Genomic DNA, 10684 nt, shown 5'->3' with positions numbered 1-10684 from the left:
TTGTCATAGAGATATCTTCCTTGAAAGCTTGAGCTTGATGAATACAAAGTGGAAGATGCCTTGTCCCTACGACAAAAGTGTTGTCAACCATCCTTAAATAGACCAATCTTGCATTGAGCAAGGTGGTCTCCAGTGACCATCATTACCATTGCACGCAATCTGATGTTTGTTGAAGAGACCAATGCCACATCAATCAAGTGAGAAGGATAGTTGAAATTAACTTGAAATCCATCTACATATAATTTCTCTAACTCCCTCACTAGTGGCTCCAAAAACACATGAAAAAGATCTCTAGAGGCTCCAATAATCTTCTTGCAGCTGAAAGGGATAAATAAAATCGGTATAGGCTGTAACGTAGAGTTCTTTCCAGTGTTCAAAACTCTAATTTCCACAACCCCACAATTTTTTTGTGTCATTTTTTATGATTGAAAACCGTCCCAATGGAGCAATAGTGCAAAGTTTTGAGGATCTCCCTAATAATCAAAATAGAAAAATATCCAATCAAGATACAAAAGTATAGATAAAATTTCAAAAAATGAGCAAGAAGCTATTGCTTTGGAAGAAGGGAGATACCTTGACGGTCCTCTTCGGGCTTTTGATCAATCTATGACACGACTTGCATGTAAAAGCATACATTTATTGATCCTCGGTCCAATTCAAGGATAACTCCTCAGCAACATATGTTGATGGCCATGCCTTGTAAGAGTGTCTACATCTTTCACAAATGACAAGAAGCTCAAAGGTTGAAGCTGGGTTCCAAAATTCTTGGAGATCCTTACACTTGGCACCATCCCAGCATTCATCAATAACCATAGATAAATCTGTGGTCAATCGATTCAACCATCTGTCCTTGCGATGCCACATACACAAGATGTCATGGCACACGGTACGAGAAGAACATATAAGATCTAACTGCTTTTGAGTAGGAAGATAGTAAAAGAAAATCATTTGTTTTCAAGGCAAAGCACACTTTGTGCATCTTTCACAGCAACAAGGGCAATCCCTTTTCAATTTCCTACCCTTTCATCCTTCAAGTTGTTGGCATAAGCACAACACAACATTTCCCACATAATTATCCTCATTTATTGGGTCGTACAAAATAGGATGATGAGTATTACCCTTTAGACCCATATAAATGAGATATCTCTCATTGTCTACCATACCGAGGATTCTGTACATTGTGTTCAACTCTGCCCAACATGATGGAGCATTGATGCCACCAAGGTTGCCTTCCCAACTATTTGGAAGCTTTACCAAGAGAGAACTTAAACTCTCTACACCATTCTTTGTGCTTTTTCCAAACAAAAGCTTTAGCATCTGATCTTGAAAATTAATAGAGACCTGATGTTCATCCCATAGGGCTTGCATTTGAACTATTTTTTGGAAAATCTTATCATCTATATTGGCCACATATTCCTCTTGTTGTTGTTCTTGCTCGTTGTTTAGAACATCTTCATTGTCAAGAGTCCTTGCATTCTCACGCTCTTCAAGGTTTTGACTACCTTCAACAATTGGAGGAGCTTCATAGCCATGGAAGATAGTAGGCGCATTCTCTTCAAAGCCTTGATTGTGATTTTGATCTACGATAGCTTCAAAAGTACTTTATTCAAGAATTTGACAATTCAACTCCGATTGAAGTTTGTTTGTGCTTGTAGGTACAATGGTTTCTTGACACCGTGAATCATGTATACTTTGAATGCCAAATATTGAGTTTATTTCTCGATATCTAGCCTCAACATCCTGATGTATAGGTTGATGGAGCTACGAACCTTCCACCATAGCAATATGCTTTGCATGAACACCTTGTTTTCTAGGTACTTGATGTGATGATGTTTGAGCAGTCTCAACCGCAAAAGTAGGTTGAGAGTTGGAGGTGGGATGCTCAAAATTTCCAATACTCATGCTTGGATGAAGATCCCCATTGCGATCGTGAGGCGGGTGCTCCTAATATGTCCTCCTACTAACAAGCTCATACCCAAGAGAGCTATGCTTGCACTTATAATTACATTGGCACCTATGTAGCCTTGTGTCTCTAGGCTCCATCTATTTGACACAAAAGTGGAACATAAGAGTATATTTCAAATTTCTTATATTTCTTCACTTAAAACCGACATTCATCAAATTAAAAAACAATAGTCTTTATAAGTTGACACAAAGTAAAGCATTGAGACATTACATCAAATATTTCAAATTACATAAAATTTGTGACTTCCATTGCTCATCTCCACAAAAGAGAATAATAGGAGTCACCTAAAAGTAGTTTTCTAGAAGGAATAATAGATGAAAGTTCTTCCATTCTTTCTAAGATAACATCTACAGATACCAAACAGGACTCCGTACACCAATAGACTATGTAGTAATCAACAAGACGCAAACTCTCTTTCAAAAGAAGGAGCTCTAGATTCCCATCCCACCCAACATGATCATTAATCCATATATGTAAAAAGGTGGTCTTTGGCTTAGATTGACCAAACAAATAATAAGAACTCTCCTCCCACGGCTTCTCTATTTCTTGGGTTGCCATTAAAAATTTAGTTAGCTCAAGGACAACTTCCTCGCCCACCTCCATCGAACAAGCACGCAGATTAGAAAATGTATCTGCAATGCCAAACTATTTTTCTAAGGTCAACACTATACGAAATGATCAAAGATTTGCTATCTACCGTCATCTTCTTTTTTTTTAAAAGATCGCTCAAGTAACTTTTGGGTTTCATGTGTAATGCAAAAATCGCTACACCTATAGCATTAGACATAGATAACGATTAAACAATGTTCGTAATGTTTATTGCAAGGCAGCAGATGCACGTAATAACAGATGATGCAAAGAGTGCCAATGCCTACACCAGGAGGGACAAAGGAATTACCGACCGTAGGGACCATATAAGGGAGGAAAGGCTTTGCCCACAACGGGCAGACCCAATTAGATTTGACTCAAATTTTTCATGAGTCGAAGAATTCTTTTTGGTTTTTAAAATTTTATAGATTCGATAGGCCGAGCCATGTGCATGTCCCCTAAAAGAATCACTTAGTGTTTTTCTTGATGAATTTGTGGGTTGTACAGCTACGGTGAAGGACCCTACAAATGTCTCTCTCTTTAGCATGTCTTTTGTATAAAGACTTGGGTGTACTCTCTCTCTCTCTCTCTCTCTCTCTCTCTCTCTCTCTCTCTAACTTCAACTCCACTTATATCAAAGGTATATTGATAAACAAAGCCATTGAGCTTGGGAGATCTAGACATTAACATTTGCAAGAGCCACCATGACATTGACGGAGCTTCTTTAGATAATCAAGACTATTCTACCTAGCCCAACATGAGAGACATTCGATACAACTATTTACAGAGATGGACATTGACGATGCTCTTCAAGCTAGGACTGATGGGACAACGCCCTAAATAGGACATCCTTCGACACTCATGTTCATTTTAGCTTTCATTTTAATTTATTTTGTTTTATACCAAAACATTGTATTGAATCCACTAGGATTGTATCAATTTGGTCTCACGACTCATTTTGGCCTTTAGAAGACGTCTAATATAACATTTTATTTCATTTCATCTCTCTCTCTCTCTCTCTCTCTCTCTCTCTCTCTCTCTCTCTCTCTCAGCTTTTGACCACATTAGGTCCTCTTTTCCCCATATATTCAGCCATGATCTCTCCCTACATACCTTCCTCTCCCAACCACGATGTGGACTCTCTATTGCGACGCTCATTTCAGCCATTTTTGAGCATCGAGAGTCACTTATGAACTCCACTCACACCACGTGACATGTTCATTTGGTCCCATAGGTCATATTTGACCTCCCAGGATGATAATAGAACTATCTATCTATCTATCTATCTATCTCTCTCTCTCTTTCTCTCTCTCTCTCTCTCTCTCTCTCTCTCTCTCCAAATGCCTCAAATAGCACAATATGCAAATTATACAAATGATTAAGGTTAATAAAAATCGAGACCAACCTTATCTCTCGAAAGCTAAAGCTGCTAGCTGGCCGCAACACACATCGATATAGCTGCATCACCGCAACGTGGAGAAACGACGCTTGTACATGTAGAGGGTGTCCGTGAAGCAGCAACGCTCACCGAGAGCTAGTGCCTCTAACCTTCGATCTGCAGTTTGGCACGCAAGTGATGAAGCTGATGACGTGACATGCAACACAACATGCGCCGCAAAGATGCAGCTGGGCACTAAGCTATCACGAGGGAGGAAGAGGGATTGAAGGCAACTAGCACACTGGAGTTACACCATTGGTGCATCAACATAATCAAAGCGTACAGAAGAATGTCCTAGCTAGGGCCAGTATGGGCCGGATAGGGTAGAGAGAGGTCAAGAAAAATTAGTGCAAGGGAGAGAGAGTGAGAGAATTCCCGCCCTTTGGAGAACTTTTGTACCTGGAGAAACCAATTCTCTAGGTATAGAGAAAAGTCAAAAGAAGGGCAACCTAAGAAAATCCTAGCCAGGTGTCCTTGTCTCTTTAGCATATCATTTTAATGAAGGATTGAGTGTACTCTCTCTCTCTCTCTCTCTCTCTCTCTCTCTCTCTCTCTCTCATGCAAGCTATGGTTCAAACAAAGAATGTTGAGAATGTGGATGTGGAGGAGTTGAAGGAACGGGAGCGACGTTCCAAGAACATTGTTATTCGTGGAATTCCCGAAGAGAAGTTAGAGACACCTCCTTCTCTTGCCATTGTTATTGAAGATTTCTTCAAAACCCACTTTGGCATGTCCGGAGTTATGGTCTATGGAGCACATAGAGTGGGGAAGCAAGGAGCTCCTCGCTCGGGAGAACGGCCAATTGTATGCACCATGCCGGATGAGACCAAGCGAAAGATTATCCTTGATAATAGTTGGATCTATTTGAGGGATACAAAATGTTTTCTATGTGAAGATCGCACTATTAAGCAACAAAATATGCGTCGCAAGGCATATGAGGAAAAGAATAATAAAAACAAGGAGATCTCTCATGAAGAAAATGTGCCCAAGGAGGAGACAAGTCTCTCAAGCAAATAGGGATGCGTGACCTATGAGACCGAGTTACAATTTAAAATATGCTTTTGGAATTGTAATGGATACCCATGGAATGCGGGGGTTGGCATTGATGAACTAACAAGCAAAGCCGATGTTGTACTTCTTGTTGAAACTTGGGAGCATGATACACAAAGGATTAACGGCTTGGAGGATTACAATGTACATTCATTGATGTGGTCAAAGAATCTCAAGCAACGAACAGGACAAGGAGGGTTAGCATGTATGGTTAAGAAAGGATTGGAAGATTTTGTATCAATTGTGAAAGATCACAAGTACAAACGTTATGTATGGCTGAAAATTATGACACCAAAAAGAGCACCCATTTTTGTAGCCAGTTGCTACATTCCTCATCATGATTCTCCCTTTATGCTTGCATGGATAGAGATCAACCATTTTCTGATTTGGAAGAGGACATTGCTTATTTCAAAGGTGAAGGTGATGTTATTGTATTTGGGGATATGAATGCTCGCACAAAAACATTGCAACATGATACTCAACAATTTGATATGCCATACATTTCAAAGGAGTTGGAGGAAGTTCACTTGTATGATCGTACTTCAATGGATGAGAAAGAGCCGGATCACTATGGAAAGTTACTTTTACACATGTGTAATAGCACGGGTATGCTCATTGCCAATGGTGTATCTTTGTGGAGTGGAACCAATGGATTTACATGTAGAAGACATAATGGGGATAGTGTGATTAACTATATGCTACTCTCTAAAGCCATCATGTATCGCATAAAGAGTTTTATGTTTGGTCAATGGACCCCGGAATCCGACCATCGCACCTTATGTATTGACCTTTCGTGTGGAGAAGCAACTAAGCATGATAATCTCAGCCAAAGGAAAGAGAAGTTATCACTATGTATGGATTTCAAACGGGCACCAATGTACATTGAAATGGTTGAGCAAAAATTATGGATGACAAAGCTTCAATGTGATGCACCATTGGAAACTAAATGGGAAGCTTTCAAAAAAGCTATTTGTTCTTGTGCGGAAGAATGCTTTGCCATAAAGCATCTCCATGGTATCAACAAAGATAGATCACGCAAAAGGTGGTTTGATAAAGAATGTCAAGATGCTCGAAAGTCCTTGATAAAACTTGATGCAACTATGGACAAAGACAACTATCAAAGTCATTTGCATACATACAAAGCATTGATTCAAAAGAAGAGAAGAAGATGGGAAGTAAAGCAACAAGAATTTCAAGTCCAAGAAAAGGCACATGCACGTGGAAGATTTTGGAGAAACTTGAGAGGCAAGCGGGTTGAGAATTTTGGTAACTTGAGTCTAGTGGATATGTACACACATTGTAGGCAATTATATGAGCAAGAAAATACTGAAAAAATTCCATTTTATGGTTCACTCCCATGTATGCCATCTTTTTTTACTATTGAGGATGTATGTGGTGGGCTTGAAAAGTTGGCCACTCGCAAAGCGGGAGATCTTCAAGGTATCAAACCGGAGATGATCAAATGGACGGCAGATTTCACCCATGAGTGGATGTGTGATATGTTCAACCTTGCACTTCAACATGGTATGCCTTATGATTGGAGTACTAATTGGGTTAAGCCTTTGCATAAAGGAGGGGATGTAAAGAATGTAAGCAACTACCGGACTATAATGATTGGGTCTCTTATGGCAAAGTTTTTTGGGTGCATAATGGAGATGAAATTGAGTGATTGGGCTGAAGAGAATGACAAGCGTGCAAAGGGACAAGCGGGTTTTCGTCGATGCCATAGCACCATTGATCATCTTGTCACTCTTCGTGTTCTCATGGAGGAAAGTCGGTTGAAAGGCAAGCGATTGTATTGTTGTTTGTGGACTTTAAGAAAGCCTTTGATATGATTCCACGTAACAATTAGTGGAGAAGGATGGAAGAACTCCAAGTGCCAAGTGAGTTTATGCTTGCGGTTTCTCGAATCTATGAGAAGGTGATTTGTCAATTGCGCATGGGAAGAGAAATTTCAGAAATTTTTGTAAGCACTATTGGGGTTAAACAAGGATGTCCATTGTCACCAACTCTCTTTGGTCTATGCATTGATCAATTGGAACAAATGGTACTTGACTTTATGCAAGAAGAAGGCATTGAAGAGGTCACTATTTGCAATGCGGTAATCATGCTTTTGTTGTATGCGGATGATATAGTGCTTCTAGCACACACTTTAGAAGATGCACAAAAGCTTATGGTTTTCCTTGAGAGCTTTTGCTTGTATAGTGGGCTGATTGTAAATGAATCCAAAACAAAGGTTATGCTTGTGAAAACCAACCATAAGGAGAAGCCATGCATTGTGTACAACAACGAGACACTTGAAGTTGTTGAGAGCTTTAAGTACCTTGGTCTTGAGATTCCATCCAATCACAAGTGGCATGAATGTGCTATGCGTCGTTTGGAAGCGGGAAAGAGAGCATATTCTGCATTTGAGAACATGTGTAATGCGGGAAACATCAAGTGTTGGGTTCTCAAGAAGTATCTTTTTGATACATTGGTGACACCGGTTCTTCTTTATGGAGTTGAAGTGTGGGACGGGAGCATCTCAAAGTCTACTTGGAAAGAGTTTGAGAATGTTCAAAAGCGTTTTCTTACAAACTTTCTCCAAGTTAAGACACAAACACCATATATGCTCCTACTTCTTGAGTCGGGATCTCTTCCAATTGAGGTTATGGGCATGGAAAGGATTGTGGAGTACATGATAAAGATGCGTCAAAACCCCTCACATCAACTTCCTACAATTGCATGGGAAGCAAGCAAAAAAGTTCAAAAGACGCATAAAAGCAAGATCTTGAGCACGGGATGGATGCAAGACATAAAGAAGTGGTTTGGGAGATGGGATGCATTACACTTGCTACATGATGCTTCAATTGACTCTCAAGTGAATGAAGCTTTTCTACAACGCCAATGTATTACGGCTTGGGAGAAATCCGGTGGGTCACGCTTCATACATTACACCACCTATATTGCCCCCAACTACAAAACCATGTTCTTCGCTGAGAGAGGAAACCGTACTCAAACTTACATGCTTGAGCCTCTTCCCTTGTTTGCGATACGCACTATCGCAGCAATTCGGCTTAGCTCCCATTTCCTTCGATGCGAGATAGGGCGTTGGGGCAATGGAGAAGAGTCAAATCGATTGTGCACATTATGCTCACTGCAAGTTCGAGAGTCTGAGTACCACACACTACTAGAGTGCTCAGCTTTTGATCACATCCGAACTTGCTTCTCTCACATTTTCAGCCATAACTTAGACCTACACACTTTCCTCTCCCAACCAAAGTGTGGGCTCTCCATTGCGACTCTCATGACTACAATTTTGGAGCATCGAGAGTCACTCATCAACCATACACATACTACATCACATGTAACTTTGGTCCCATAGGTCATATTTGACCTCCGAGGACGATAATAAAATCTATCTATCTCTCTCTCTCTCTCTCTCTCTCTCTCTCTCTCTCTCTCTCTCTAACTTCCAATCCACATATACCAAATGTATATTGACTAATAATACCATTGAGCTTGGGAGAGTAGTGGGATGGTTACTTCAACGAGAGCCATCAAAACGTTGATGGAGCCCTGTCAGAGAATTAGGATTATTCTAGCACGTACAACATAAGAGACGTTCAATACAACTATTTACAGAGGCAAAAATTAACTATGCTCTTCAGCGATAGATGCAATACATCCTCTTACAATGCCCAAATTCAGACATTCTCGAACACTCATGTTCATTTCAGCTTTCAATTTACTTTAATTTATTTTATACTCATACATTGAATGAAATCCACCAAGATTGTATCATTTGGTCTCACATGTCATTTTGGCCATTAGCAGATGTTTAATATGACATTTAATTTCATTTCTGTGTGTGTGTGCGCGCGTATGACACTCTCTCTTTGTGAGACACACACACACACACACACACATTGTATTAAATCCACCAAGATTGTATCAATTTGGTTTCACATATTATTTTGGCCTTTAGACGACATTTAATATAGAATTTTATTTTGTTTCTCTCTCTCTCTCTCTCTCTCTCTCTCTCTCTCTCACACACACACATGTCTTAAATCCACCAAGATTGTATCATTTTGATCTCACATGTAATTTTGGTTTAGAAGACGTAATTAATATAACATTTCATTTTATTTTATTTTATACTCAGACATTGTATTAAATCCCACCAAGATTGTTAACATTATTAGAAGACATTCAATGTAACATTTCATTTCATTCCCCTCTCTCTCTCTCTCTCTCTCTCTCTCTCTCTCTCTCTCTCTCTAAAATGCATCAAATGGCTGCACAAACATATTGACATGTTTTATGAGACAAGTCGACCAACCTTAATTATCAAGCTTGAAAATGAATCCGCGTGCGAACTACTGATCGACGAGAGCTGCTGCAGCAGCGCGTTGGATGTGTTGGAGGAGAATCGAACGAACACGTGTAGCTAGGTAACGCCTTGGCAGCGTGCAGCTTTCATTAGCTTGATTCTGCACCAAAGCAAATAGCTGCAGCATGCTACAGTCAATTAGCGTTGGCGTTAACATGCGCGAGGGAGGAATGAGCAAGGGCAGCGAGCAGTGACGCCATTGCAGCTAACGCACGACTCGAAGCAAGCAGTACAAGATAAGGAAAGTTAGATATTGAAAATAAGAGAGGTCATAAAAATGAGAGAGAGAGAGAGAGAGAGAGGGAATTTGCAGCCTTTGGTACCTAGAAAAACAAATTCTCCAGGTCTGAGAAACGTCAAAGACCACACTAGCTAGTAAAAACGTACCCAGGTCCCAACTTTCTATATAGGAAAGAAGTGGAGACTCCTTATGTATGCAACTTTGCAATGTGACTTAATCTTACACTAGAAAAGCTTTATATCCCTCCTACCATTTAAATGGATCTATAAACTAGGACTTGAGAATATTCTAACCATATGCAACTTTGCAATGCCACTTAAGCTTACAGTAGAAAAACTTTATATCCCTAATATCGTGATTGAGCAAAGATAGTATTTCCAATATGCAACCACTCTTTTCCTACATCACACAAAATAAAAGAACTTTGGCAGTCAACTCAAGTAAATGCACAAGACAAAAAAATACACAAAGGGGATATATCAAAAGGATAAAGCTCTTCCATCATAATTCATAAAGAAAGTTTACCCATAATAATTACAACACCTGCAAGATAACTAACACCTGACAACACCTCAAAAATTACTACCAAACCAAGACGATACAAATGGTACAACATGCATGGCTACATTTAGTATCTAACACTAAATCTCTCACAAGTGGATGGCAGTACAAAATTCCATCAAAATAGCATCTCAAATTGTGTACACTACCTGCAAGCTTGGAAATGCATACACAATCTTAGATAAAGTTATTAGGGACTTCAAACTAAATATATGTGTAAGTAAGTCAAAAGTTAAAATTTAATTTTAACCTACAAAGGAGCGATAACATTTTCCACAATTGCAACTAAAATGCAAGCTATTGCCTCAATATCATTACAGACAATAATCTTGAGTTTCTTCCATACATTCTGATATTAATATTCAAAGATCCTTTGGAGCGGTTCTAGAAAAGACCAAGAAACTGTAATCACATTGTACTTACCTTTGGAAATGTAACTCTACAAATGCTTTGCAGATGTAACAT

The 10684-nt window shown here is 39.5% G+C and overlaps 1 pseudogene; it reads right to left on the bottom strand.

Annotated features, from left to right (window-relative positions):
* Positions 1 to 832: 832 nt before the first annotated feature.
* On the bottom strand, positions 833 to 3517 carry LOC147443537 (uncharacterized; annotated as a pseudogene).
* Positions 3518 to 10684: the final 7167 nt, after the last annotated feature.

This window comes from Adiantum capillus-veneris, chromosome 13, assembly GCF_014529385.1.
Source record: "Adiantum capillus-veneris isolate H3 chromosome 13, ASM1452938v2, whole genome shotgun sequence".
NCBI lineage: Eukaryota > Viridiplantae > Streptophyta > Polypodiopsida > Polypodiales > Pteridaceae > Adiantum > Adiantum capillus-veneris.
This window is presented reverse-complemented; position numbering and strand designations above follow the sequence as displayed.